Source organism: Engystomops pustulosus, chromosome 9 (assembly GCF_040894005.1).
Source record: "Engystomops pustulosus chromosome 9, aEngPut4.maternal, whole genome shotgun sequence".
In the NCBI taxonomy this organism is placed as follows: Eukaryota; Metazoa; Chordata; class Amphibia; order Anura; family Leptodactylidae; genus Engystomops; species Engystomops pustulosus.
The window spans coordinates 65,570,443-65,591,693 of NC_092419.1; the positions used below are offsets into that span (position 1 = coordinate 65,570,443).

The 21,251-nt window shown below is 45.1% G+C and overlaps 66 pseudogenes; all 66 read left to right on the top strand.

The window, feature by feature from the left end:
• Nucleotides 1–455: 455 nt before the first annotated feature.
• Nucleotides 456–574, top strand: LOC140088457 (5S ribosomal RNA; annotated as a pseudogene).
• Nucleotides 575–644: 70 nt separating this feature from the next.
• On the top strand, nt 645–763 carry LOC140086410 (5S ribosomal RNA; annotated as a pseudogene).
• Nucleotides 764–1,022: 259 nt separating this feature from the next.
• LOC140088458 (5S ribosomal RNA) lies at nt 1,023–1,141 on the top strand (annotated as a pseudogene).
• A 70-nt stretch (nt 1,142–1,211) lies between these two features.
• On the top strand, nt 1,212–1,330 carry LOC140086411 (5S ribosomal RNA; annotated as a pseudogene).
• Nucleotides 1,331–1,400: 70 nt separating this feature from the next.
• Nucleotides 1,401–1,519, top strand: LOC140098937 (5S ribosomal RNA; annotated as a pseudogene).
• A 217-nt stretch (nt 1,520–1,736) lies between these two features.
• LOC140089724 (5S ribosomal RNA) lies at nt 1,737–1,855 on the top strand (annotated as a pseudogene).
• A 258-nt stretch (nt 1,856–2,113) lies between these two features.
• On the top strand, nt 2,114–2,232 carry LOC140087745 (5S ribosomal RNA; annotated as a pseudogene).
• Nucleotides 2,233–2,302: 70 nt separating this feature from the next.
• On the top strand, nt 2,303–2,421 carry LOC140091315 (5S ribosomal RNA; annotated as a pseudogene).
• A 595-nt stretch (nt 2,422–3,016) lies between these two features.
• LOC140086267 (5S ribosomal RNA) lies at nt 3,017–3,135 on the top strand (annotated as a pseudogene).
• A 70-nt stretch (nt 3,136–3,205) lies between these two features.
• LOC140079676 (5S ribosomal RNA) lies at nt 3,206–3,324 on the top strand (annotated as a pseudogene).
• A 70-nt stretch (nt 3,325–3,394) lies between these two features.
• On the top strand, nt 3,395–3,513 carry LOC140079677 (5S ribosomal RNA; annotated as a pseudogene).
• A 70-nt stretch (nt 3,514–3,583) lies between these two features.
• LOC140090785 (5S ribosomal RNA) lies at nt 3,584–3,702 on the top strand (annotated as a pseudogene).
• Nucleotides 3,703–3,961: 259 nt separating this feature from the next.
• Nucleotides 3,962–4,080, top strand: LOC140097765 (5S ribosomal RNA; annotated as a pseudogene).
• A 259-nt stretch (nt 4,081–4,339) lies between these two features.
• On the top strand, nt 4,340–4,458 carry LOC140078423 (5S ribosomal RNA; annotated as a pseudogene).
• Nucleotides 4,459–4,528: 70 nt separating this feature from the next.
• Nucleotides 4,529–4,647, top strand: LOC140090507 (5S ribosomal RNA; annotated as a pseudogene).
• A 595-nt stretch (nt 4,648–5,242) lies between these two features.
• LOC140088620 (5S ribosomal RNA) lies at nt 5,243–5,361 on the top strand (annotated as a pseudogene).
• Nucleotides 5,362–5,431: 70 nt separating this feature from the next.
• Nucleotides 5,432–5,550, top strand: LOC140096119 (5S ribosomal RNA; annotated as a pseudogene).
• Nucleotides 5,551–5,620: 70 nt separating this feature from the next.
• LOC140084320 (5S ribosomal RNA) lies at nt 5,621–5,739 on the top strand (annotated as a pseudogene).
• A 70-nt stretch (nt 5,740–5,809) lies between these two features.
• LOC140098939 (5S ribosomal RNA) lies at nt 5,810–5,928 on the top strand (annotated as a pseudogene).
• A 70-nt stretch (nt 5,929–5,998) lies between these two features.
• Nucleotides 5,999–6,117, top strand: LOC140088271 (5S ribosomal RNA; annotated as a pseudogene).
• Nucleotides 6,118–6,376: 259 nt separating this feature from the next.
• LOC140097007 (5S ribosomal RNA) lies at nt 6,377–6,495 on the top strand (annotated as a pseudogene).
• Nucleotides 6,496–6,565: 70 nt separating this feature from the next.
• LOC140085207 (5S ribosomal RNA) lies at nt 6,566–6,684 on the top strand (annotated as a pseudogene).
• Nucleotides 6,685–6,943: 259 nt separating this feature from the next.
• On the top strand, nt 6,944–7,065 carry LOC140098049 (5S ribosomal RNA; annotated as a pseudogene).
• A 70-nt stretch (nt 7,066–7,135) lies between these two features.
• On the top strand, nt 7,136–7,254 carry LOC140096201 (5S ribosomal RNA; annotated as a pseudogene).
• A 259-nt stretch (nt 7,255–7,513) lies between these two features.
• Nucleotides 7,514–7,635, top strand: LOC140098050 (5S ribosomal RNA; annotated as a pseudogene).
• Nucleotides 7,636–7,705: 70 nt separating this feature from the next.
• Nucleotides 7,706–7,824, top strand: LOC140098940 (5S ribosomal RNA; annotated as a pseudogene).
• A 70-nt stretch (nt 7,825–7,894) lies between these two features.
• Nucleotides 7,895–8,013, top strand: LOC140093038 (5S ribosomal RNA; annotated as a pseudogene).
• A 71-nt stretch (nt 8,014–8,084) lies between these two features.
• Nucleotides 8,085–8,203, top strand: LOC140084024 (5S ribosomal RNA; annotated as a pseudogene).
• Nucleotides 8,204–8,461: 258 nt separating this feature from the next.
• On the top strand, nt 8,462–8,580 carry LOC140098941 (5S ribosomal RNA; annotated as a pseudogene).
• Nucleotides 8,581–8,839: 259 nt separating this feature from the next.
• Nucleotides 8,840–8,958, top strand: LOC140079679 (5S ribosomal RNA; annotated as a pseudogene).
• Nucleotides 8,959–9,028: 70 nt separating this feature from the next.
• Nucleotides 9,029–9,147, top strand: LOC140091884 (5S ribosomal RNA; annotated as a pseudogene).
• A 70-nt stretch (nt 9,148–9,217) lies between these two features.
• On the top strand, nt 9,218–9,336 carry LOC140085447 (5S ribosomal RNA; annotated as a pseudogene).
• Nucleotides 9,337–10,119: 783 nt separating this feature from the next.
• On the top strand, nt 10,120–10,238 carry LOC140088370 (5S ribosomal RNA; annotated as a pseudogene).
• A 594-nt stretch (nt 10,239–10,832) lies between these two features.
• LOC140095059 (5S ribosomal RNA) lies at nt 10,833–10,951 on the top strand (annotated as a pseudogene).
• Nucleotides 10,952–11,021: 70 nt separating this feature from the next.
• Nucleotides 11,022–11,140, top strand: LOC140079680 (5S ribosomal RNA; annotated as a pseudogene).
• Nucleotides 11,141–11,923: 783 nt separating this feature from the next.
• On the top strand, nt 11,924–12,042 carry LOC140094082 (5S ribosomal RNA; annotated as a pseudogene).
• A 259-nt stretch (nt 12,043–12,301) lies between these two features.
• LOC140079681 (5S ribosomal RNA) lies at nt 12,302–12,420 on the top strand (annotated as a pseudogene).
• A 259-nt stretch (nt 12,421–12,679) lies between these two features.
• On the top strand, nt 12,680–12,798 carry LOC140088459 (5S ribosomal RNA; annotated as a pseudogene).
• Nucleotides 12,799–12,868: 70 nt separating this feature from the next.
• Nucleotides 12,869–12,987, top strand: LOC140079683 (5S ribosomal RNA; annotated as a pseudogene).
• Nucleotides 12,988–13,057: 70 nt separating this feature from the next.
• On the top strand, nt 13,058–13,176 carry LOC140098942 (5S ribosomal RNA; annotated as a pseudogene).
• Nucleotides 13,177–13,435: 259 nt separating this feature from the next.
• Nucleotides 13,436–13,554, top strand: LOC140086268 (5S ribosomal RNA; annotated as a pseudogene).
• A 70-nt stretch (nt 13,555–13,624) lies between these two features.
• Nucleotides 13,625–13,743, top strand: LOC140079684 (5S ribosomal RNA; annotated as a pseudogene).
• Nucleotides 13,744–13,813: 70 nt separating this feature from the next.
• Nucleotides 13,814–13,932, top strand: LOC140085402 (5S ribosomal RNA; annotated as a pseudogene).
• A 70-nt stretch (nt 13,933–14,002) lies between these two features.
• LOC140083025 (5S ribosomal RNA) lies at nt 14,003–14,121 on the top strand (annotated as a pseudogene).
• A 637-nt stretch (nt 14,122–14,758) lies between these two features.
• LOC140098943 (5S ribosomal RNA) lies at nt 14,759–14,877 on the top strand (annotated as a pseudogene).
• Nucleotides 14,878–15,472: 595 nt separating this feature from the next.
• Nucleotides 15,473–15,591, top strand: LOC140079685 (5S ribosomal RNA; annotated as a pseudogene).
• Nucleotides 15,592–15,661: 70 nt separating this feature from the next.
• On the top strand, nt 15,662–15,780 carry LOC140096121 (5S ribosomal RNA; annotated as a pseudogene).
• Nucleotides 15,781–15,850: 70 nt separating this feature from the next.
• On the top strand, nt 15,851–15,969 carry LOC140086591 (5S ribosomal RNA; annotated as a pseudogene).
• A 440-nt stretch (nt 15,970–16,409) lies between these two features.
• On the top strand, nt 16,410–16,528 carry LOC140084331 (5S ribosomal RNA; annotated as a pseudogene).
• A 70-nt stretch (nt 16,529–16,598) lies between these two features.
• LOC140098944 (5S ribosomal RNA) lies at nt 16,599–16,717 on the top strand (annotated as a pseudogene).
• Nucleotides 16,718–16,787: 70 nt separating this feature from the next.
• LOC140088272 (5S ribosomal RNA) lies at nt 16,788–16,906 on the top strand (annotated as a pseudogene).
• Nucleotides 16,907–17,165: 259 nt separating this feature from the next.
• Nucleotides 17,166–17,284, top strand: LOC140097304 (5S ribosomal RNA; annotated as a pseudogene).
• A 70-nt stretch (nt 17,285–17,354) lies between these two features.
• LOC140085218 (5S ribosomal RNA) lies at nt 17,355–17,473 on the top strand (annotated as a pseudogene).
• A 258-nt stretch (nt 17,474–17,731) lies between these two features.
• LOC140098051 (5S ribosomal RNA) lies at nt 17,732–17,853 on the top strand (annotated as a pseudogene).
• Nucleotides 17,854–17,923: 70 nt separating this feature from the next.
• Nucleotides 17,924–18,042, top strand: LOC140081573 (5S ribosomal RNA; annotated as a pseudogene).
• Nucleotides 18,043–18,301: 259 nt separating this feature from the next.
• LOC140098052 (5S ribosomal RNA) lies at nt 18,302–18,423 on the top strand (annotated as a pseudogene).
• Nucleotides 18,424–18,493: 70 nt separating this feature from the next.
• Nucleotides 18,494–18,612, top strand: LOC140083574 (5S ribosomal RNA; annotated as a pseudogene).
• A 70-nt stretch (nt 18,613–18,682) lies between these two features.
• LOC140093039 (5S ribosomal RNA) lies at nt 18,683–18,801 on the top strand (annotated as a pseudogene).
• Nucleotides 18,802–18,872: 71 nt separating this feature from the next.
• On the top strand, nt 18,873–18,991 carry LOC140084025 (5S ribosomal RNA; annotated as a pseudogene).
• Nucleotides 18,992–19,249: 258 nt separating this feature from the next.
• On the top strand, nt 19,250–19,368 carry LOC140098945 (5S ribosomal RNA; annotated as a pseudogene).
• A 259-nt stretch (nt 19,369–19,627) lies between these two features.
• On the top strand, nt 19,628–19,746 carry LOC140079686 (5S ribosomal RNA; annotated as a pseudogene).
• Nucleotides 19,747–19,816: 70 nt separating this feature from the next.
• LOC140098303 (5S ribosomal RNA) lies at nt 19,817–19,935 on the top strand (annotated as a pseudogene).
• Nucleotides 19,936–20,005: 70 nt separating this feature from the next.
• On the top strand, nt 20,006–20,124 carry LOC140078484 (5S ribosomal RNA; annotated as a pseudogene).
• Nucleotides 20,125–20,530: 406 nt separating this feature from the next.
• On the top strand, nt 20,531–20,649 carry LOC140098340 (5S ribosomal RNA; annotated as a pseudogene).
• Nucleotides 20,650–20,719: 70 nt separating this feature from the next.
• On the top strand, nt 20,720–20,838 carry LOC140086269 (5S ribosomal RNA; annotated as a pseudogene).
• A 258-nt stretch (nt 20,839–21,096) lies between these two features.
• LOC140093119 (5S ribosomal RNA) lies at nt 21,097–21,215 on the top strand (annotated as a pseudogene).
• The last annotated feature ends 36 nt before the right edge of the window (nt 21,216–21,251 follow it).

Sequence of the window (21,251 nt, forward strand, 5' to 3'; positions counted from 1 at the left end):
CATTGACCTTTTTGAACCTGAAAATTGAGTTAGTTTCTCTATGAGATAGTAAAAGAAGGTTCAAATTGAACAGCTGCTGTCAACGGCCATTCTAAGCTGAATGTGCATGCTCTTGTCAGATCGCAGCAGCGTTGCAGCTTAAGGCTTGGCAAGTACCAGCATGGGAGACTGGCTGGGAATCCCAAGTTCCGTTGACCTTTTTGAACCTGAAAATGTGTTAGTTTCTCTATGAGATAGTAAAAGAAGGTTCAAATTGAACAGCTGCTGTCAACGGCCATTCTAAGCTGAATGTGCATGCTCTTGTCAGATCGCAGCAGCGTTGCAGCTTAAGGCTTGGCAAGTACCAGCATGGGAGACTGGCTGGGAATCCCAAGTTCTGTTGACCTTTTTGAACCTGAAAATTGTGTTAGTTTCTCTATGAGATAGTAAAAGAAGGTTCAAATTGAACAGCTGCTGTCAATGGCCATTCTAAGCTGAATGTGCCTGCTCTCGTCAGATCGCAGCAGCAATGCAGCTTAAGGCTTGGCAAGTACCAGCATGGGAGACTGGCAGGGAATCCCAAGTTCCATTGACCTTTTTGAACCTGAAAATTGTGTTAGTTTCTCTATGAGATAGTAAAAGAAGGTTCAAATTGAACAGCTGCTGTCAACGGCCACTCTAAGCTGAATGTGCCTGCTCTCGTCAGATCGCAGCAGCAATGCAGCTTAAGGCTTGGCAAGTACCAGCATGGGAGACTGGCTGGGAATCCCAAGTTCTGTTGACCTTTTTGAACCTGAAAATTGTATTAGTTTCTCTATGAGATAGTAAAAGAAGGTTCAAATTGAACAGCTGCTGTCAACGGCCCTTCTAAGCTGAATGAGTGTGCTCTTGTCAGATCGCAGCAGCGATGCAGCTTAAGGCTTGGCAAGTACCAGCATGGGAGACTGACTGGGAATCCCAAGTTCTGTTGACCTTTTTGAACCTGAAAATTGTGTTAGTTTCTCTATGAGATAGTAAAAGAAGGTTCAAATTGAACAGCTGCTGTCAATGGCCATTCTAAGCTGAATGTGCCTGCTCTCGTCAGATCGCAGCAGCAATGCAGCTTAAGGCTTGGCAAGTACCAGCATGGGAGACTGGCAGGGAATCCCAAGTTCCATTGACCTTTTTGAACCTGAAAATTGTGTTAGTTTCTCTATGAGATAGTAAAAGAAGGTTCAAATTGAACAGCTGCTGTCAACGGCCACTCTAAGCTGAATGTGCCTGCTCTCGTCAGATCGCAGCAGCAATGCAGCTTAAGGCTTGGCAAGTACCAGCATGGGAGACTGGCTGGGAATCCCAAGTTCTGTTGACCTTTTTGAACCTGAAAATTGTATTAGTTTCTCTATGAGATAGTAAAAGAAGGTTCAAATTGAACAGCTGCTGTCAACGGCCATTCTAAGCTGAATGTGCCTGCTCTCGTCAGATCGCAGCAGCAATGCAGCTTAAGGCTTGGCAAGTACCAGCATGGGAGACTGGCTGGGAATCCCAAGTTCCGTTGACCTTTTTGAACCTGAAAATTGTGTTAGTTTCTCTATGAGATAGTAAAAGAAGGTTCAAATTGAACAGCTGCTGTCAACGCCCATTCTAAGCTAAGGCTTGGCAAGTACCAGCATGGGAGACTGGCTGGGAATCCCAAGTTCCATTGACCTTTTTGAACCTGAAAATTGAGTTAGTTTCTCTATGAGATAGTAAAAGAAGGTTCAAATTGAACAGCTGCTGTCAACGGCCATTCTAAGCTGAATGTGCCTGCTCTCATCAGATCGCAGCAGCAATGCAGCTTAAGGCTTGGCAAGTACCAGCATGGGAGACTGGCTGGGAATCCCAATTTCCGTTGACCTTTTTGAACCTGAAAATGTGTTAGTTTCTCTATGAGATAGTAAAAGAAGGTTCAAATTGAACAGCTGCTGTCAACGGCCATTCTAAGCTGAATGTGCATGCTCTTGTCAGATCGCAGCAGCGTTGCAGCTTAAGGCTTGGCAAGTACCAGCATGGGAGACTGCCTGGGAATCCCAAGTTCTGTTGACCTTTTTGAACCTGAAAATTGTGTTAGTTTCTCTATGAGATAGTAAAAGAAAGTAGAAATTAGGCAGCTGCTGTCAACGGCCATTCTAAGCTGAATGTGCCTGCTCTCGTCAGATCGCAGCAGCAATGCAGCTTAAGGCTTGGCAAGTACCAGCATGGGAGACTGGCTGGGAATCCCATGTTCTGTTGACCTTTTTGAACCTGAAAATTGTTAGTTTCTCTGTCAAAGATGGTAAAAGAAGGTTCAAATTGAACAGCTGCTGTCAACGGCCATTCTAAGCTGAATGTGCCTGCTCTCGTCAGATCGCAGCAGCAATACAGCTTAAGGTTTGGCAAGTACCAGCATGGGAGACTGGCTGGGAATCCCAAGTTCCGTTGACCTTTTTGAACCTTAAAATTGTGTTAGTTTCTCTATGAGATAGTAAAAGAAGGTTCAAATTGAACAGCTGCTGTCAACGCCCATTCTAAGCTAAGGCTTGGCAAGTACCAGCATGGGAGACTGGCTGGGAATCCCAAGTTCCATTGACCTTTTTGAACCTGAAAATTGAGTTAGTTTCTCTATGAGATAGTAAAAGAAGGTTCAAATTGAACAGCTGCTGTCAACGGCCATTCTAAGCTGAATGTGCATGCTCTTGTCAGATCGCAGCAGCGTTGCAGCTTAAGGCTTGGCAAGTACCAGCATGGGAGACTGCCTGGGAATCCCAAGTTCTGTTGACCTTTTTGAACCTGAAAATTGTGTTAGTTTCTCTATGAGATAGTAAAAGAAAGTAGAAATTAGGCAGCTGCTGTCAACGGCCATTCTAAGCTGAATGTGCCTGCTCTCGTCAGATCGCAGCAGCGTTGCAGCTTAAGGCTTGGCAAGTACCAGCATGGGAGACTGGCTGGGAATCCCACATTCCGTTGACCTTTTTGAACCTGAAAATTGTTAGTTTCTCTGTCAAATATGGTAAAAGAAGGTTCAAATTGAACAGCTGCTGTCAACGGCCATTCTAAGCTGAATGTGCCTGCTCTCGTCAGATCGCAGCAGCAATGCAGCTTAAGGTTTGGCAAGTACCAGCATGGGAGACTGGCTGGGAATCCCAAGTTCCGTTGACCTTTTTGAACCTGAAAATTGTGTTAGTTTCTCTATGAGATAGTAAAAGAAGGTTCAAACTGAACAGCTGCTGTCAACGGCCATTCTAAGCTGAATGTGCCTGCTCTCGTCAGATCGCAGCAGCAATGCAGCTTAAGGCTTGGCAAGTACCAGCATGGGAGACTGGCTGGGAATCCCAAGTTCTGTTGACCTTTTTGAACCTGAAAATTGTGTTAGTTTCTCTATGAGATAGTAAAAGAAGGTTCAAATTGAACAGCTGCTGTCAACGGCCATTCTAAGCTGAATGTGCCTGCTCTCGTCAGATCGCAGCAGCAATGCAGCTTAAGGCTTGGCAAGTACCAGCATGGGAGACTGGCTGGGAATCCCAAGTTCTGTTGACCTTTTTGAACCTGAAAATTGTGTTAGTTTCTCTATGAGATAGTAAAAGAAGGTTCAAATTGAACAACTGCTGTCAACGGCTATTCTAAGCTGAATGTGCCTGCTCTCGTCAGATCGCAGCAGCAATGCAGCTTAAGGCTTGGCAAGTACCAGCATGGGAGACTGGCTGGGAATCTCAAGTTCCGTTGACATTTTTGAACCTGAAAATTGTGTTAGTTTCTCTATGAGATAGTAAAAGAAGGTTCAAATTGAACAGCTGCTGTCAACGCCCATTCTAAGCTGAATGTGCCTGCTCTTGTCAGATTGCAGGAGCAATGCAGCTTAAGGCTTGGCAAGTACCAGCATGGGAGACTGGCTGGGAATCCCAAGTTCCGTTGACCTTTTTGAACCTGAAAATTGTGTTAGTTTCTCTATGAGATAGTAAAAGAAGGTTCAAATTGAACAGCTGCTGTCAACGGCCATTCTAAGCTGAATGTGCGTGCTCTTGTCAGATCGCAGCAGCAATGCAGCTTAAGGCTTGGCAAGTACCAGCATGGGAGACTGGCTGGGAATCCCAAGTTCTGTTGACCTTTTTGAACCTGAAAATTGTGTAAGTTTCTCTATGAGATAGTAAAAGAAGGTTCAAATTGAACAGCTGCTGTCAACGGCCATTCTAAGCTTAATGTGCATGCTCTTGTCAGATCGCAGCAGCGTTGCAGCTTAAGGCTTGGCAAGTACCAGCATGGGAGACTGGCTGGGAATCCTAAGTTCTTTTGACCTTTTTGAACCTGAAAATTGTGTTAGTTTCTCTATGAGATAGTGAAAGAAAGTAGAAATTAGGCAGCTGCTGTCAACGGCCATTCTAAGCTGAATGTGCCTGCTCTCGTCAGATCGCAGTAGCAATGCAGCTTAAGGCTTGGCAAGTACCAGCATGGGAGACTGGCTGGGAATCCCAAGTTCCGTTGACCTTTTTGAACCTGAAAATTGTTAGTTTCTCTGTCAAAGATCTTAAAAGAAGGTTCAAATTGAACAGCTGCTGTCAACAGCCATTCTAAGCTGAATGTTCCTGCTCTCGTCAGATCGCAGCAGCAATGCAGCTTAAGGCTTGGCAAGTACCAGCATGGGAGACTGGCTGGGAATCCCAAGTTCCGTTGACCTTTTTTTAACCTGAAAATTGTGTTAGTTTCTCTATGAGATAGTAAAAGAAGGTTCAAATTGAACAGCTGCTGTCAACGCCCATTCTAAGCTAAGGCTTGGCAAGTACCAGCATGGGAGACTGGCTGGGAATCCCAAGTTCCATTGACCTTTTTGAACCTGAAAATTGAGTTAGTTTCTCTATGAGATAGTAAAAGAAGGTTCAAATTGAACAGCTGCTGTCAACGGCCATTCTAAGCTGAACGTGCATGCTCTTGTCAGATCGCAGCAGCGTTGCAGCTTAAGGCTTGGCAAGTACCAGCATGGGAGACTGGCTGGGAATCCCAAGTTCCATTGACCTTTTTGAACCTGAAAATGTGTTAGTTTCTTTATGAGATAGTAAAAGAAGGTTCAAATTGAACAGCTGCTGTCAACGGCCATTCTAAGCTGAATGTGCATGCTCTTGTCAGATCGCAGCAGCGTTGCAGCTTAAGGCTTGGCAAGTACCAGCATGGGAGACTGGCTGGGAATCCCAAGTTCTGTTGACCTTTTTGAACATGAAAATTGTGTTAGTTTCTCTATAAGATAGTAAAAGAAAGTAGAAATTAGGCAGCTGCTGTCAACGGCCATTCTAAGCTGAATGTGCCTGCTCTCGTCAGATCGCAGCAGCAATGCAGCTTAAGGCTTGGCAAGTACCAGCATGGGAGACTGGCTGGGAATCCCACGTTCCGTTGACCTTTTTGAACCTGAAAATTGTTAGTTTCTCTGTCAAAGATGGTAAAAGAAGGTTCAAATTGAACAGCTGCTGTCAACGGCCATTCTAAGCTGAATGTGCCTGCTCTCGTCAGATCGCAGCAGCAATGCAGCTTAAGGCTTGGCAAGTACCAGCATGGGACACTGGCTGGGAATCCCACGTTCTGTTGACCTTTTTGAACCTGAAAATTGTGTTAGTTTCTCTATGAGATAGTAAAAGAAGGTTCAAATTGAACAGCTGCTGTCAACGGCCATTCTAAGCTGAATGTGCCTGCTCTCGTCAGATCGCAGCAGCAATGCAGCTTAAGGCTTGGAAAGTACCAGCATGGGAGACTGGCTGGGAATCCCAAGTTCCGTTGACCTTTTTGAACCTGAAAATTGTGTTAGTTTCTCTATGAGATAGTAAAAGAAGGTTCAAATTGAACAGCTGCTGTCAACGGCCATTCTAAGCTGAATGTGCCTGCTCTCGTCAGATCGCAGCAGCAATGCAGCTTAAGGCTTGGCAAGTACCAGCATGGGAGACTGGCTGGGAATCCCAAGTTCCGTTGACCTTTTTGAACCTGAAAATTGTTAGTTTCTCTGTCAAAGATGGTAAAAGAAGGTTCAAATTGAACAGCTGCTGTCAACGGCCATTCTAAGCTGAATGTGCCTGCTCTCGTCAGATCGCAGCAGCAATGCAGCTTAAGGCTTGGCAAGTACCAGCATGGGAGACTGGCTGCGAATCCCAAGTTCCGTTGACCTTTTTGAACCTGAAAATTGTGTTAGTTTCTCTATGAGATTGTAAAAGAAGGTTCAAATTGAACAGCTGCTGTCAACGGCCATTCTAAGCTGAATGTGCGTGCTCTTGTCAAATCGCAGCAGCGATGCAGCTTAAGGCTTAGCAAGTACCAGCATGGGAAACTGGCTGGGAATCCCAAGTTCTGTTGACATTTTTGAACCTGAAAATTGTGTTAGTTTCTCTATGAGATAGTAAAAGAAGGTTCAAATTGAACAGCTGCTGTCAATGGCCATTCTAAGCTGAATGTGCCTGCTCTCGTCAGATCGCAGCAGCAATGCAGCTTAAGGCTTGGCAAGTACCAGCATGGGAGACTGGCTGGGAATCATAAGTTCTGTTGACCTTTTTGAACCTGAAAATTGTGTTAGTTTCTCTATGAGGTAGTAAAATAAGGTTCAAATTGAACAGTTGCTGTCAACGGCCATTCTAAGCTGAATGTGCCTGCTCTCGTCAGATCGCAGCAGCAATGCAGCTTAAGGCTTGGCAAGTACCAGCATGGGAGACTAGCTGGGAATCCCAAGTTCCGTTGACCTTTTTGAACCTGAAAATTGTGTTAGTTTCTCTATGAGATAGTAAAAGAAGGTTCAAATTGAACAGCTGCTGTCAACAGCCATTCTAAGCTGAATGTGCATGCTCTGGTCAGATCGCAGCAGCAATGCAGCTTAAGGCTTTGCAAGTACCAGCATGGGAGACTGGCTGGGAATCCCAAGTTCTGTTGACATTTTTGAACCTGAAAATTGTGTTAGTTTCTCTATGAGATAGTAAAAGAAGGTTCAAATTGAACAACTGCTGTCAACGGCCATTCTACTAAGCTTAATGTGCCTGCTCTCGTCAGATCGCAGCAGCAATGCAGCTTAAGGCTTGGCAAGTACCAGCATGGGAGACTGGCTGGGAATCCCAAGTTCCGTTGACCTTTTTGAACCTGAAAATTGTGTTAGTTTCTCTATGAGATAGTAAAAGAAGGTTCAAATTGAACAGCTGCTGTCAACGGCCATTCTAAGCTGAATGTGCCTGCTCTCGTCAGATCGCAGCAGCAATGCAGCTTAAGGCTTGGCAAGTACCAGCATGGGAGACTGGCTGGGAATCCTAAGTTCTGCTGACCTTTTTGAACCTGAAAATTGTGTTAGTTTCTCTATGAGATAGTAAAAGAAGGTTCAAATTGAACAGCTGCTGTCAACAGCCATTCTAAGCTTAATGTGCCTGCTCTGGTCAGATCGCAGCAGCAATGCAGCTTAAGGCTTTGCAAGTACCAGCATGGGAGACAGGCTGGGAATCCCAAGTTCTGTTGACATTTTTGAACCTGAAAATTGTGTTAGTTTCTCTATGAGATAGTAAAAGAAGGTTCAAATTGAACAGCTGCTGTCAACGGCCATTCTACTAAGCTTAATGTGCCTGCTCTCGTCAGATCGCAGCAGCAATGCAGCTTAAGGCTTGGCAAGTACCAGCATGGGAGACTGGCTGGGAATCCCAAGTTCCGTTGACCTTTTTGAACCTGAAAATTGTGTTAGTTTCTCTATGAGATAGTAAAAGAAGGTTCAAATTGAACAGCTGCTGTCAACGGCCATTCTAAGCTGAATGTGCCTGCTCTCGTCAGATCGCAGCAGCAATGCAGCTTAAGGCTTGGCAAGTACCAGCATGGGAGACTGGCTGGGAATCCCAAGTTCCGTTGACCTTTTTGAACCTGAAAATTGTGTTAGTTTCTCTATGAGATAGTAAAAGAAGGTTCAAATTGAACAGCTGCTGTCAACGGCCATTCTAAGCTGAATGTGCCTGCTCTCGTCAGATCGCAGCAGCAATGCAGCTTAAGGCTTGGCAAGTACCAGCATGGGAGACTGGCTGGGAATCATAAGTTCCGTTGACCTTTTTTTAACCTGAAAATTGTGTTAGTTTCTCTATGAGATAGTAAAAGAAGGTTCAAATTGAACAGCTGCTGTCAACGGCCATTCTAAGCTGAATGCGCCTGCTCTCGTCAGATCGCAGCAGCAATGCAGCTTAAGGCTTGGCAAGTACCAGCATGGGAGACTGGCTGGGAATCCCAAGTTCCATTGACTTTTTGAACCTGAAAATTGTGTTAGTTTCTCTATGAGATAGTAAAAGAAGGTTCAAATTGAACAGCTGCTGTCAACTGCCATTCTAAGCTGAATGTGCATGCTCTTGTCAGATCGCAGCAGCGTTGCAGCTTAAGGCTTTGCAAGTACCAGCATGGGAGTCTGGCTGGGAATCCCAAGTTCTCTTGACCTTTTTGAACCTGAAAATTGTGTTAGTTTCTCTATGAGATAGTAAAACAAAGTAGAAATTAGGCAGCTGCTGTCAACGGCCATTCTAAGCTGAATGTGCCTGCTCTCGTCAGATCGCAGCAGCAATGCAGCTTAAGGCTTGGCAAGTACCAGCATGGGAGACTGGCTGGGAATCCCAAGTTCCGTTGACCTTTTTGAACCTGAAAATTGTTAGTTTCTCTGTCAAAGATGGTAAAAGAAGGTTCAAATTGAACAGCTGCTGTCAACGGCCATTCTAAGCTGAATGTGCCTGCTCTCGTCAGATCGCAGCAGCAATGCAGCTTAAGGCTTGGCAAAAACCAGCATGGGAGACTGGCTGGGAATCCCAAGTTCTGTTGACCTTTTTGAACCTGAAAATTGTGTTAGTTTCTCTATGAGATAGTAAAAGAAGGTTCAAATTGAACAGCTGCTGTCAACGGCCATTCTAAGCTGAATGTGCCTGCTCTCGTCAGATCGCAGCAGCAATGCAGCTTAAGGCTTGGCAAGTACCAGCATGGGAGACTGGCTGGGAATCCCAAGTTCTGTTGACCTTTTTGAACCTGAAAATTGTGTTAGTTTCTCTATGAGATAGTAAAAGAAGGTTCAAACTGAACAGCTGCAGTCAACGGCCATTCTAAGCTGAATGTGCCTGCTCTCGTCAGATCGCAGCAGCAATGCAGCTTAAGGCTTGGCATGTACCAGCATGGGAGACTGGCTGGGAATCCTAAGTTCCGTTGACCTTTTTGAGCCTGAAAATTGTGTTAGTTTCTCTATGAGATAGTAAAAGAAGGTTCAAATTGAACAGCTGCTGTCAACGGCCATTCTAAGCTGAATGTGCCTGCTCTCGTCAGATCGCAGCAGCAATGCAGCTTAAGGCTTGGAAAGTACCAGCATGGGACACTGGCTGGGAATCCCAAGTTCTGTTGACCTTTTTGAACCTGAAAATTGTGTTAGTTTCTCTATGAGATAGTAAAAGAAGGTTCAAATTGAACAGCTGCTGTCAACGCCCATTCTAAGCTAAGGCTTGGCAAGTACCAGCATGGGAGACTGGCTGGGAATCCCAAGTTCCATTGACCTTTTTGAACCTGAAAATTGAGTTAGTTTCTCTATGAGATAGTAAAAGAAGGTTCAAATTGAACAGCTGCTGTCAACGGCCATTCTAAGCTGAATGTGCATGCTCTTGTCAGATCGCAGCAGCGTTGCAGCTTAAGGCTTGGCAAGTACCAGCATGGGAGACTGGCTGGGAATCCCAAGTTCCGTTGACCTTTTTGAACCTGAAAATGTGTTAGTTTCTCTATGAGATAGTAAAAGAAGGTTCAAATTGAACAGCTGCTGTCAACGGCCATTCTAAGCTGAATGTGCATGCTCTTGTCAGATCGCAGCAGCGTTGCAGCTTAAGGCTTGGCAAGTACCAGCATGGGAGACTGGCTGGGAATCCCAAGTTCTGTTGACCTTTTTGAACCTGAAAATTGTGTTAGTTTCTCTATGAGATAGTAAAAGAAAGTAGAAATTAGGCAACTGCTGTCAACGGCCATTCTAAGCTGAATGTGCCTGCTCTCGTCAGATCGCAGCAGCAATGCAGCTTAAGGATTGGCAAGTACCAGCATGGGAGACTGGCTGGGAATCCCACGTTCTGTTGACCTTTTTGAACCTGAAAATTGTTAGTTTCTCTGTCAAAGATGGTAAAAGAAGGTTCAAATTAAACAGCTGCTGTCAACGGCCATTCTAAGCTGAATGTGCCTGCTCTCGTCAGATCGCAGCAGCAATGCAGCTTAAGGTTTGGCAAGTACCAGCATGGGAGACTGGCTGGGAATCCCAAGTTCTGTTGACCTTTTTGAACCTGAAAATTGTGTTAGTTTCTCTATGAGATAGTAAAAGAAGGTTCAAATTGAACAGCTGCTGTCAACGCCCATTCTAAGCTAAGGCTTGGCAAGTACCAGCATGGGAGACTGGCTGGGAATCCCAAGTTCCGTTGACCTTTTTGAACCTGAAAATGTGTTAGTTTCTCTATGAGATAGTAAAAGAAGGTTCAAATTGAACAGCTGCTGTCAACGGCCATTCTAAGCTGAATGTGCATGCTCTTGTCAGATCGCAGCAGCGTTGCAGCTTAAGGCTTGGCAAGTACCAGCATGGGAGACTGGCTGGGAATCCCAAGTTCTGTTGACCTTTTTGAACCTGAAAATTGTGTTAGTTTCTCTATGAGATAGTAAAAGAAAGTAGAAATTAGGCAGCTGCTGTCAACGGCCATTCTACGCTTAATGTGCCTGCTCTCGTCAGATCGCAGCAGCAATGCAGCTTAAGGCTTGGCAAGTACCAGCATGGGAGACTGGCTGGGAATCCCACGTTCCGTTGACCTTTTTGAACCTGAAAATTGTTAGTTTCTCTGTCAAAGATGGTAAAAGAAGGTTCAAATTGAACAGCTGCTGTCAACGGCCATATTAAGCTGAATGTGCCTGCTCTCGTCAGATCGCAGCAGCAATGCAGCTTAAGGTTTGGCAAGTACCAGCATGGGAGACTGGCTGGGAATCCCACATTCTGTTGACCTTTTTGAACCTGAAAATTGTGTTAGTTTCTCTATGAGATAGTAAAAGAAGGTTCAAATTGAACAGCTGCTGTCAACGGCCATTCTAAGCTGAATGTGCCTGCTCTCGTCAGATCGCAGCAGCAATGCAGCTTAAGGCTTGGCAAGTACCAGCATGGGAGACTGGCTGGGAATCCCAAGTTCTGTTGACCTTTTTGAACCTGAAAATTGTGTTAGTTTCTCTATGAGATAGTAAAAGAAGGTTCAAATTGAACAGCTGCTGTCAACGGCCCTTCTAAGCTGAATGTGTGTGCTCTTGTCAGATCGCAGCAGCGATGCAGCTTAAGGCTTGGCAAGTACCAGCATGGGAGACTGGCTGGGAATCCCAAGTTCTGTTGACCTTTTTGAACCTGAAAATTGTGTTAGTTTCTCTATGAGATAGTAAAAGAAGGTTCAAATTGAACAGCTGCTGTCAACGCCCATTCTAAGCTAAGGCTTGGCAAGTACCAACATGGGAGACTGGCTGGGAATCCCAAGTTCCATTGACCTTTTTGAACCTGAAAATTGAGTTAGTTTCTCTATGAGATAGTAAAAGAAGGTTCAAATTGAACAGCTGCTGTCAACGGCCATTCTAAGCTGAATGTGCATGCTCTTGTCAGATCGCAGCAGCGTTGCAGCTTAAGGCTTGGCAAGTACCAGCATGGGAGACTGGCTGGGAATCCCAAGTTCCGTTGACCTTTTTGAACCTGAAAATGTGTTAGTTTCTCTATGAGATAGTAAAAGAAGGTTCAAATTGAACAGCTGCTGTCAACGGCCATTCTAAGCTGAATGTGCATGCTCTTGTCAGATCGCAGCAGCGTTGCAGCTTAAGGCTTGGCAAGTACCAGCATGGGAGACTGGCTGGGAATCCCAAGTTCTGTTGACCTTTTTGAACCTGAAAATTGTGTTAGTTTCTCTATGAGATAGTAAAAGAAAGTAGAAATTAGGCAGCTGCTGTCAACGGCCATTCTAAGCTTAATGTGCCTGCTCTCGTCAGATCGCAGCAGCAATGCAGCTTAAGGCTTGGCAAGTACCAGCATGGGAGACTGGCTGGGAATCCCACGTTCCGTTGACCTTTTTGAACCTGAAAATTGTTAGTTTCTCTGTCAAAGATGGTAAAAGAAGGTTCAAATTGAACAGCTGCTGTCAACGGCCATATTAAGCTGAATGTGCCTGCTCTCGTCAGATTGCAGCAGCAATGCAGCTTAAGGTTTGGCAAGTACCAGCATGGGAGACTGGCTGGGAATCCCACATTCTGTTGACCTTTTTGAACCTGAAAATTGTGTTAGTTTCTCTATGAGATAGTAAAAGAAGGTTCAAATTGAACAGCTGCTGTCAACGGCCATTCTAAGCTGAATGTGCCTGCTCTCGTCAGATCGCAGCAGCAATGCAGCTTAAGGCTTGGCAAGTACCAGCATGGGAGACTGGCTGGGAATCCCAAGTTCTGTTGACCTTTTTGAACCTGAAAATTGTGTTAGTTTCTCTATGAGATAGTAAAAGAAGGTTCAAATTGAACAGCTGCTGTCAACGGCCCTTCTAAGCTGAATGTGTGTGCTCTTGTCAGATCGCAGCAGCAATGCAGCTTAAGGCTTGGCAAGTACCAGCATGGGAGACTGGCTGGGAATCCCAAGTTCTGTTGACCTTTTTGAACCTGAAAATTGTGTTAGTTTCTCTATGAGATAGTAAAAGAAGGTTCAAATTGAACAGCTGCTGTCAATGGCCATTCTAAGCTGAATGTGCCTGCTCTCGTCAGATCGCAGCAGCAATGCAGCTTAAGGCTTGGCAAGTACCAGCATGGGAGACTGGCAGGGAATCCCAAGTTCCATTGACCTTTTTGAACCTGAAAATTGTGTTAGTTTCTCTATGAGATAGTAAAAGAAGGTTCAAATTGAACAGCTGCTGTCAACGGCCATTCTAAGCTGAATGTGCCTGCTCTCGTCAGATCGCAGCAGCAATGCAGCTTAAGGCTTGGCAAGTACCAGCATGGGAGACTGGCTGGGAATCCCAAGTTCTGTTGACCTTTTTGAACCTGAAAATTGTATTAGTTTCTCTATGAGATAGTAAAAGAAGGTTCAAATTGAACAGCTGCTGTCAACGGCCATTCTAAGCTGAATGTGCCTGCTCTCGTCAGATCGCAGCAGCAATGCAGCTTAAGGCTTGGCAAGTACCAGCATGGGAGACTGGCTGGGAATCCCAAGTTCCGTTGACCTTTTTGAACCTGAAAATTGTGTTAGTTTCTCTATGAGATAGTAAAAGAAGGTTCAAATTGAACAGCTGCTGTCAACGGCCATTCTAAGCTGAATGTGCATGCTCTTGTCAGATCGCAGCAGCGTTGCAGCTTAAGGCTTGGCAAGTACCAGCATGGGAGACTGCCTGGGAATCCCAAGTTCTGTTGACCTTTTTGAACCTGAAAATTGTTAGTTTCTCTGTCAAATATGGTAAAAGAAGGTTCAAATTGAACAGCTGCTGTCAACGGCCATTCTAAGCTGAATGTGCCTGCTCTCGTCAGATCGCAGCAGCAATGCAGCTTAAGGTTTGGCAAGTACCAGCATGGGAGACTGGCTGGGAATCCCAAGTTCCGTTGACCTTTTTGAACCTGAAAATTGTGTTAGTTTCTCTATGAGATAGTAAAAGAAGGTTCAAACTGAACAGCTGCTGTCAACGGCCATTCTAAGCTGAATGTGCCTGCTCTCGTCAGATCGCAGCAGCAATGCAGCTTAAGGCTTGGCAAGTACCAGCATGGGAGACTGGCTGGGAATCCCAAGTTCTGTTGACCTTTTTGAACCTGAAAATTGTGTTAGTTTCTCTATGAGATAGTAAAAGAAGGTTCAAATTGAACAGCTGCTGTCAACGGCCATTCTAAGCTGAGTGTGCCTGCTCTCGTCAGATCGCAGCAGCAATGCAGCTTAAGGCTTGGCAAGTACCAGCATGGGAGACTGGCTGGGAATCCCAAGTTCTGTTGACCTTTTTGAACCTGAAAATTGTGTTAGTTTCTCTATGAGATAGTAAAAGAAGGTTCAAATTGAACAACTGCTGTCAACGGCCATTCTAAGCTGAATGTGCCTGCTCTCGTCAGATCGCAGCAGCAATGCAGCTTAAGGCTTGGCAAGTACCAGCATGGGAGACTGGCTGGGAATCTCAAGTTCCGTTGACCTTTTTGAACCTGAAAATTGTGTTAGTTTCTCTATGAGATAGTAAAAGAAGGTTCAAATTGAACAGCTGCTGTCAACGCCCATTCTAAGCTGAATGTGCCTGCTCTTGTCAGATTGCAGGAGCAATGCAGCTTAAGGCTTGGCAAGTACCTGCATGGGAGACTGGCTGGGAATCCCAAGTTCCGTTGACCTTTTTGAACCTGAAAATGGTGTTAGTTTCTCTATGAGATAGTAAAAGAGGGTTCAAATTGAACAGCTGCTGTCAACGGCCATTCTAAGCTGAATGTGCGTGCTCGTGTCAGATCGCAGCAGCGATGCAGCTTAAGGCTTGGCAAGTACCAGCATGGGAGACTGGATGGGAATCCCAAGTTCTGTTGACCTTTTTGAACCTGAAAATTGTGTAAGTTTCTCTATGAGATAGTAAAAGAAGGTTCAAATTGAACAGCTGCTGTCAACGGCCATTCTAAGCTTAATGTGCATGCTCTTGTCAGATCGCAGCAGCGTTGCAGCTTAAGGCTTGGCAAGTACCAGCATGGGAGACTGGCTGGGAATCCTAAGTTCTTTTGACCTTTTTGAACCTGAAAATTGTGTTAGTTTCTCTATGAGATAGTGAAAGAAAGTAGAAATTAGGCAGCTGCTGTCAACGGCCATTCTAAGCTGAATGTGCCTGCTCTCGTCAGATCGCAGCAGCAATGCAGCTTAAGGCTTGGCAAGTACCAGCATGGGAGACTGGCTGGGAATCCCAAGTTCCGTTGACCTTTTTTTAACCTGAAAATTGTGTTAGTTTCTCTATGAGATAGTAAAAGAAGGTTCAAATTGAACAGCTGCTGTCAACGCCCATTCTAAGCTAAGGCTTGGCAAGTACCAGCATGGGAGACTGGCTGGGAATCCCAAGTTCCATTGACCTTTTTGAACCTGAAAATTGAGTTAGTTTCTCTATGAGATAGTAAAAGAAGGTTCAAATTGAACAGCTGCTGTCAACGGCCATTCTAAGCTGAATGTGCATGCTCTTGTCAGATCGCAGCAGCGTTGCAGCTTAAGGCTTGGCAAGTACCAGCATGGGAGACTGGCTGGGAATCCCAAGTTCCATTGACCTTTTTGAACCTGAAAATGGGTTAGTTTCTTTATGAGATAGTAAAAGAAGGTTCAAATTGAACAGCTGCTGTCAACGGCCATTCTAAGCTGAATGTGCATGCTCTTGTCAGATCGCAGCAGCGTTGCAGCTTAAGGCTTGGCAAGTACCAGCATGGGAGACTGGCTGGGAATCCCAAGTTCTGTTGACCTTTTTGAACATGAAAATTGTGTTAGTTTCTCTATGAGATAGTAAAAGAAAGTAGAAATTAGGCAGCTGCTGTCAACGGCCATTCTAAGCTGAATGTGCCTGCTCTCGTCAGATCGCAGCAGCAATGCAGCTTAAGGCTTGGCAAGTACCAGCATGGGAGACTGGCTGGGAATCCCAAGTTCTGTTGACCTTTTTGAACCTGAAAATTGTGTTAGTTTCTCTATGAGATAGTAAAAGAAGGTTCAAATTGAACAGCTGCTGTCAACGGCCATTCTAAGCTGAATGTGCCTGCTCTCGTCAGATCGCAGCAGCAATGCAGCTTAAGGCTTGGCAAGTACCAGCATGGGACACTGGCTGGGAATCCCACGTTCTGTTGACCTTTTTGAACCTGAAAATTGTGTTAGTTTCTCTATGAGATAGTAAAAGAAGGTTCAAATTGAACAACTGCTGTCAACGGCCATTCTAAGCTGAATGTGCCTGCTCTCGTCAGATCGCAGCAGCAATGCAGCTTAAGTCTTGGAAAGTACCAGCATGGGAGACTGGCTGGGAATCCCAAGTTCCGTTGACCTTTTTGAACCTGAAAATTGTGTTAGTTTCTCTATGAGATAGTAAAAGAAGGTTCAAATTGAACAGCTGCTGTCAACGGCCATTCTAAGCTGAATGTGCCTGCTCTCGTCAGATCGCAGCAGCATAAGGCTTGGCAAGTACAAGCATGGGAGACTGGCAGGGAATCCCAAGTTCCGTTGACCTTTTTGAACCTGAAAATTGTGTTAGTTTCTCTATGAGATAGTAAAAGAAGGTTCAAATTGAACAGCTGCTGTCAACGGCCATTCTAAGCTCAATGTGCCTGCTCTCGTCAGATCGCAGCAGCAATGCAGCTTAAGGCTTGGCAAGTACCAGCATGGGAGACTGGCTGGCAATCCCAAATTCCGTTGACCTTTTTGAACCTGAAAATTGTGTTAGTTTCTCTATGAGATAGTAAAAGAAGGTTCAAATTGAACAGCTGCTGTCAACGGCCATTCTAAGCTGAATGTGCCTGCTCTCGTCAGATCGCAGCAGCAATGCAGCTTAAGGCTTGGAAAGTACCAGCATGGGAGACTGGCTGGGAATCCCAAGTTCCGTTGACCTTTTTGAACCTGAAAATTGTGTTAGTTTCTCTATGAGATAGTAAAAGAAGGTTCAAATTGAACAGCTGCTGTCAACGGCCATTCTAAGCTGAATGTGCCTGCTCTCGTCAGATCGCAGCAGCAATGCAGCTTAAGGCTTGGCAAGTACCAGCATGGGAGACTGGCTGGGAATCCCAAGTTCCGTTGACCTTTTTGAACCTGAAAATTGTTAGTTTCTCTGTCAAAGATGGTAAAAGAAGGTTCAAATTGAACAGCTGCTGTCAACGGCCATTCTAAGCTGAATGTGCCTGCTCTCGTCAGATCGCAGCAGCAATGCAGCTTAAGGCTTGGCAAGTACCAGCATGGGAGACTGGCTGCGAATCCCAAGTTCCGTTGACCTTTTTGAACCTGAAAATTGTGTTAGTTTCTCTATGAGATTGTAAAAGAAGGTTCAAATTGAACAGCTGCTGTCAACGGCCATTCTAAGCCGAATGTGCGTGCTCTTGTCAAATCGCAGCAGCGATGCAGCTTAAGGCTTAGCAAGTACCAGCATGGGAAACTGGCTGGGAATCCCAAGTTCTGTTGACATTTTTGAACCTGAAAATTGTGTTAGTTTCTCTATGAGATAGTAAAAGAAGGTTCAAATTGAACAGCTGCTGTCAATGGCCATTCTAAGCTGAATGTGCCTGCTCTCGTCAGATCGCAGCAGCAATGCAGCTTAAGGCTTGGCAAGTACCAGCATGGGAGACTGGCTGGGAATCCTAAGATCTGTTGACCTTTTTGAACCTGAAAATTGTGTTAGTTTCTCTATGATGTAGTAAAATAAGGTTCAAATTGAACAGTTGCTGTCAACGGCCATTCTAAGCTGAATGTGCCTGCTCTCGTCAGATCGCAGCAGCAATGCAGCTTAAGGCTTGGCAAGTACCAGCATGGGAGACTAGCTGGGAATCCCAAGTTCCGTTGACCTTTTTGAACCTGAAAATTGTGTTAGTTTTTCTATTAATAGTAAAAGAAGGTTCAAATTGAACAGCTGCTGTCAACAGCCATTCTAAGCTGAATGTGCATGCTCTGGTCAGATCGCAGCAGCAATGCAGCTTAAGGCTTTGCAAGTACCAGCATGGGAGACTGGCTGGGAATCCCAAGTTCTGTTGACATTTTTGAACCTGAAAATTGTGTTAGTTTCTCTATGAGATAGTAAAAGAAGGTTCAAATTGAACAACTGCTGTCAACGGCCATTCTACTAAGCTTAATGTGCCTGCTCTCGTCAGATCGCAGCAGCAATGCAGCTTAAGGCTTGGCAAGTACCAGCATGGGAGACTGGCTGGGAATCCCAAGTTCCGTTGACCTTTTTGAACCTGAAAATTGTGTTAGTTTCTCTATGAGATAGTAAAAGAAGGTTCAAATTGAACAGCTGCTGTCAACGGCCATTCTAAGCTGAATGTGCCTGCTCTCGTCAGATCGCAGCAGCAATGCAGCTTAAGGCTTGGCAAGTACCACCATGGGAGACTAGCTGGGAATCCCAAGTTCCGTTGACCTTTTTGAACCTGAAAATTGTGTTAGTTTCTCTATGAGATAGTAAAAGAAGGTTCAAATTGAACAGCTGCTGTCAACAGCCATTCTAAGCTGAATGTGCCTGCTCTGGTCAGATCGCAGCAGCAATGCAGCTTAAGGCTTTGCAAGTACCAGCATGGGAGACTGGCTGGGAATCCCAAGTTCTGTTGACATTTTTGAACCTGAAAATTGTGTTAGTTTCTCTATGAGATAGTAAAAGAAGGTTCAAATTGAACAGCTGCTGTCAACGGCCATTCTACTAAGCTTAATGTGCCTGCTCTCGTCAGATCGCAGCAGCAATGCAGCTTAAGGCTTGGCAAGTACCAGCATGGGAGACTGGCTGGGAATCCCAAGTTCCGTTGACCTTTTTGAACCTGAAAATTGTGTTAGTTTCTCTATGAGATAGTAAAAGAAGGTTCAAATTGAACAGCTGCTGTCAACGGCCATTCTAAGCTGAATGTGCTTGCTCTCGTCAGATCGCAGCAGCAATGCAGCTTAAGGCTTGGCAAGTACCAGCATGGGAGACTGGCTGGGAATCCCAAGTTCCGTTGACCTTTTTGAACCTGAAAATTGTGTTAGTTTCTCTATGAGATAGTAAAAGAAGGTTCAAATTGAACAGCTGCTGTCAACGGCCATTCTAAGCTGAATGTGCCTGCTCTCGTCAGATCGCAGCAGCAATGCAGCTTAAGGCTTGGCAAGTACCAGCATGGGAGACTGGCTGGGAATCATAAGTTCCGTTGACCTTTTTTTAACCTGAAAATTGTGTTAGTTTCTCTATGAGATAGTAAAAGAAGGTTCAAATTGAACAGCTGCTGTCAACGGCCATTCTAAGCTGAATGCGCCTGCTCTCGTCAGATCGCAGCAGCAATGCAGCTTAAGGCTTGGCAAGTACCAGCATGGGAGACTGGCTGGGAATCCCAAGTTCCATTGACTTTTTGAACCTGAAAATTGTGTTAGTTTCTCTATGAGATAGTAAAAGAAGGTTCAAATTGAACAGCTGCTGTCAACTGCCATTCTAAGCTGAATGTGCATGCTCTTGTCAGATCGCAGCAGCGTTGCAGCTTAAGGCTTGGCAAGTACCAGCATGGGAGTCTGGCTGGGAATCCCAAGTTCTGTTGACCTTTTTGAACCTGAAAATTGTGTTAGTTTCCCTATGGGATAGTAAAACAAAGTAGAAATGAGGCAGCTGCTGTCAACGGCCATTCTAAGCTGAATGTGCCTGCTCTCGTCAGATCGCAGCAGCAATGCAGCTTAAGGCTTGGCAAGTACCAGCATGGGAGACTGGCTGGGAATCCCAAGTTCCGTTGACCTTTTTGAACCTGAAAATTGTTAGTTTCTCTGTCAAAGATGGTAAAAGAAGGTTCAAATTGAACAGCTGCTGTCAACGGCCATTCTAAGCTGAATGTGCCTGCTCTCGTCAGATCGCAGCAGCAATGCAGCTTAAGGCTTGGCAAAAACCAGCATGGGAGACTGGCTGGGAATCCCAAGTTCTGTTGACCTTTTTGAACCTGAAAATTGTGTTAGTTTCTCTATGAGATAGTAAAAGAAGGTTCAAATTGAACAGCTGCTGTCAACGGCCATTCTAAGCTGAATGTGCCTGCTCTCGTCAGATCGCAGCAGCAATGCAGCTTAAGGCTTGGCAAGTACCAGCATGGGAGACTGGCTGGGAATCCCAAGTTCTGTTGACCTTTTTGAACCTGAAAATTGTGTTAGTTTCTCTATGAGATAGTAAAAGAAGGTTCAAACTGAACAGCTGCTGTCAACGGCCATTCTAAGATGAATGTGCCTGCTCTCGTCAGATCGCAGCAGCAATGCAGCTTAAGGCTTGGCATGTACCAGCATGGGAGACTGGCTGGGAATCCTAAGTTCCGTTGACCTTTTTGAGCCTGAAAATTGTGTTAGTTTCTCTATGAGATAGTAAAAGAAGGTTCAAATTGAACAGCTGCTGTCAACGGCCATTCTAAGCTGAATGTGCCTGCTCTCGTCAGATCGCAGCAGCAATGCAGCTTAAGGCTTGGAAAGTACCAGCATGGGAGACTGGCTGGGAATCCCAAGTTCTGTTGACCTTTTTGAACCTGAAAATTGTGTTAGTTTCTCTATGAGATAGTAAAAGAAGGTTCAAATTGAACAGCTGCTGTCAACGCCCATTCTAAGCTAAGGCTTGGCAAGTACCAGCATGGGAGACTGGCTGGGAATCCCACGTTCCATTGACCTTTTTGAACCTGAAAATTGAGTTAGTTTCTCTATGAGATAGTAAAAGAAGGTTCAAATTGAACAGCTGCTGTCAACGGCCGTTCTAAGCTGAATGTGCATGCTTTTGTCAGATCGCAGCAGCGTTGCAGCTTAAGGCTTGGCAAGTACCAGCATGGGAGACTGCCTGGGAATCCCAAGTTCTGTTGACCTTTTTGAACCTGAAAATTGTGTTAGTTTCTCTATGAGATAGTAAAAGAAAGTAGAAATTAGGCAGCTGCTGTCAACGGCCATTCTAAGCTGAATGTGCCTGCTCTCGTCAGATCGCAGCAGCAATGCAGCTTAAGGCTTGGCAAGTACCAGCATGGGAGACTGGCTGGGAATCCCACATTCCGTTGACCTTTTTGAACCTGAAAATTGTTAGTTTCTCTGTCAAATATGGTAAAAGAAGGTTCAAATTGAACAGCTGCTGTCAACGGCCATTCTAAGCTGAATGTGCCTGCTCTCGTCAGATCGCAGCAGCAATGCAGCTTAAGGTTTGGCAAGTACCAGCATGGGAGACTGGCTGGGAATCCCAAGTTCCGTTGACCTTTTTGAACCTGAAAATGTGTTAGTTTCTCTATGAGATAGTAAAAGAAGGTTCAAATTGAACAGCTGCTGTCAACGGCCATTCTAAGCTGAATGTGCATGCTCTTGTCAGATCGCAGCAGCGTTGCAGCTTAAGGCTTGGCAAGTACCAGCATGGGAGACTGGCTGGGAATCCCAAGTTCTGTTGACCTTTTTGAACCTGAAAATTGTGTTAGTTTCTCTATGAGATAGTAAAAGAATGTAGAAATTAGGCAGCTGCTGTCAACGGCCATTCTAAGCTGAATGTGCCTGCTCTCGTCAGAGCGCAGCAGCAATGCAGCTTAAGGCTTGGCAAGTACCAGCATGGGAGACTGGCTGGGAATCCCACGTTCCGTTGACCTTTTTGAACCTGAAAATTGTTAGTTTCTCTGTCAAA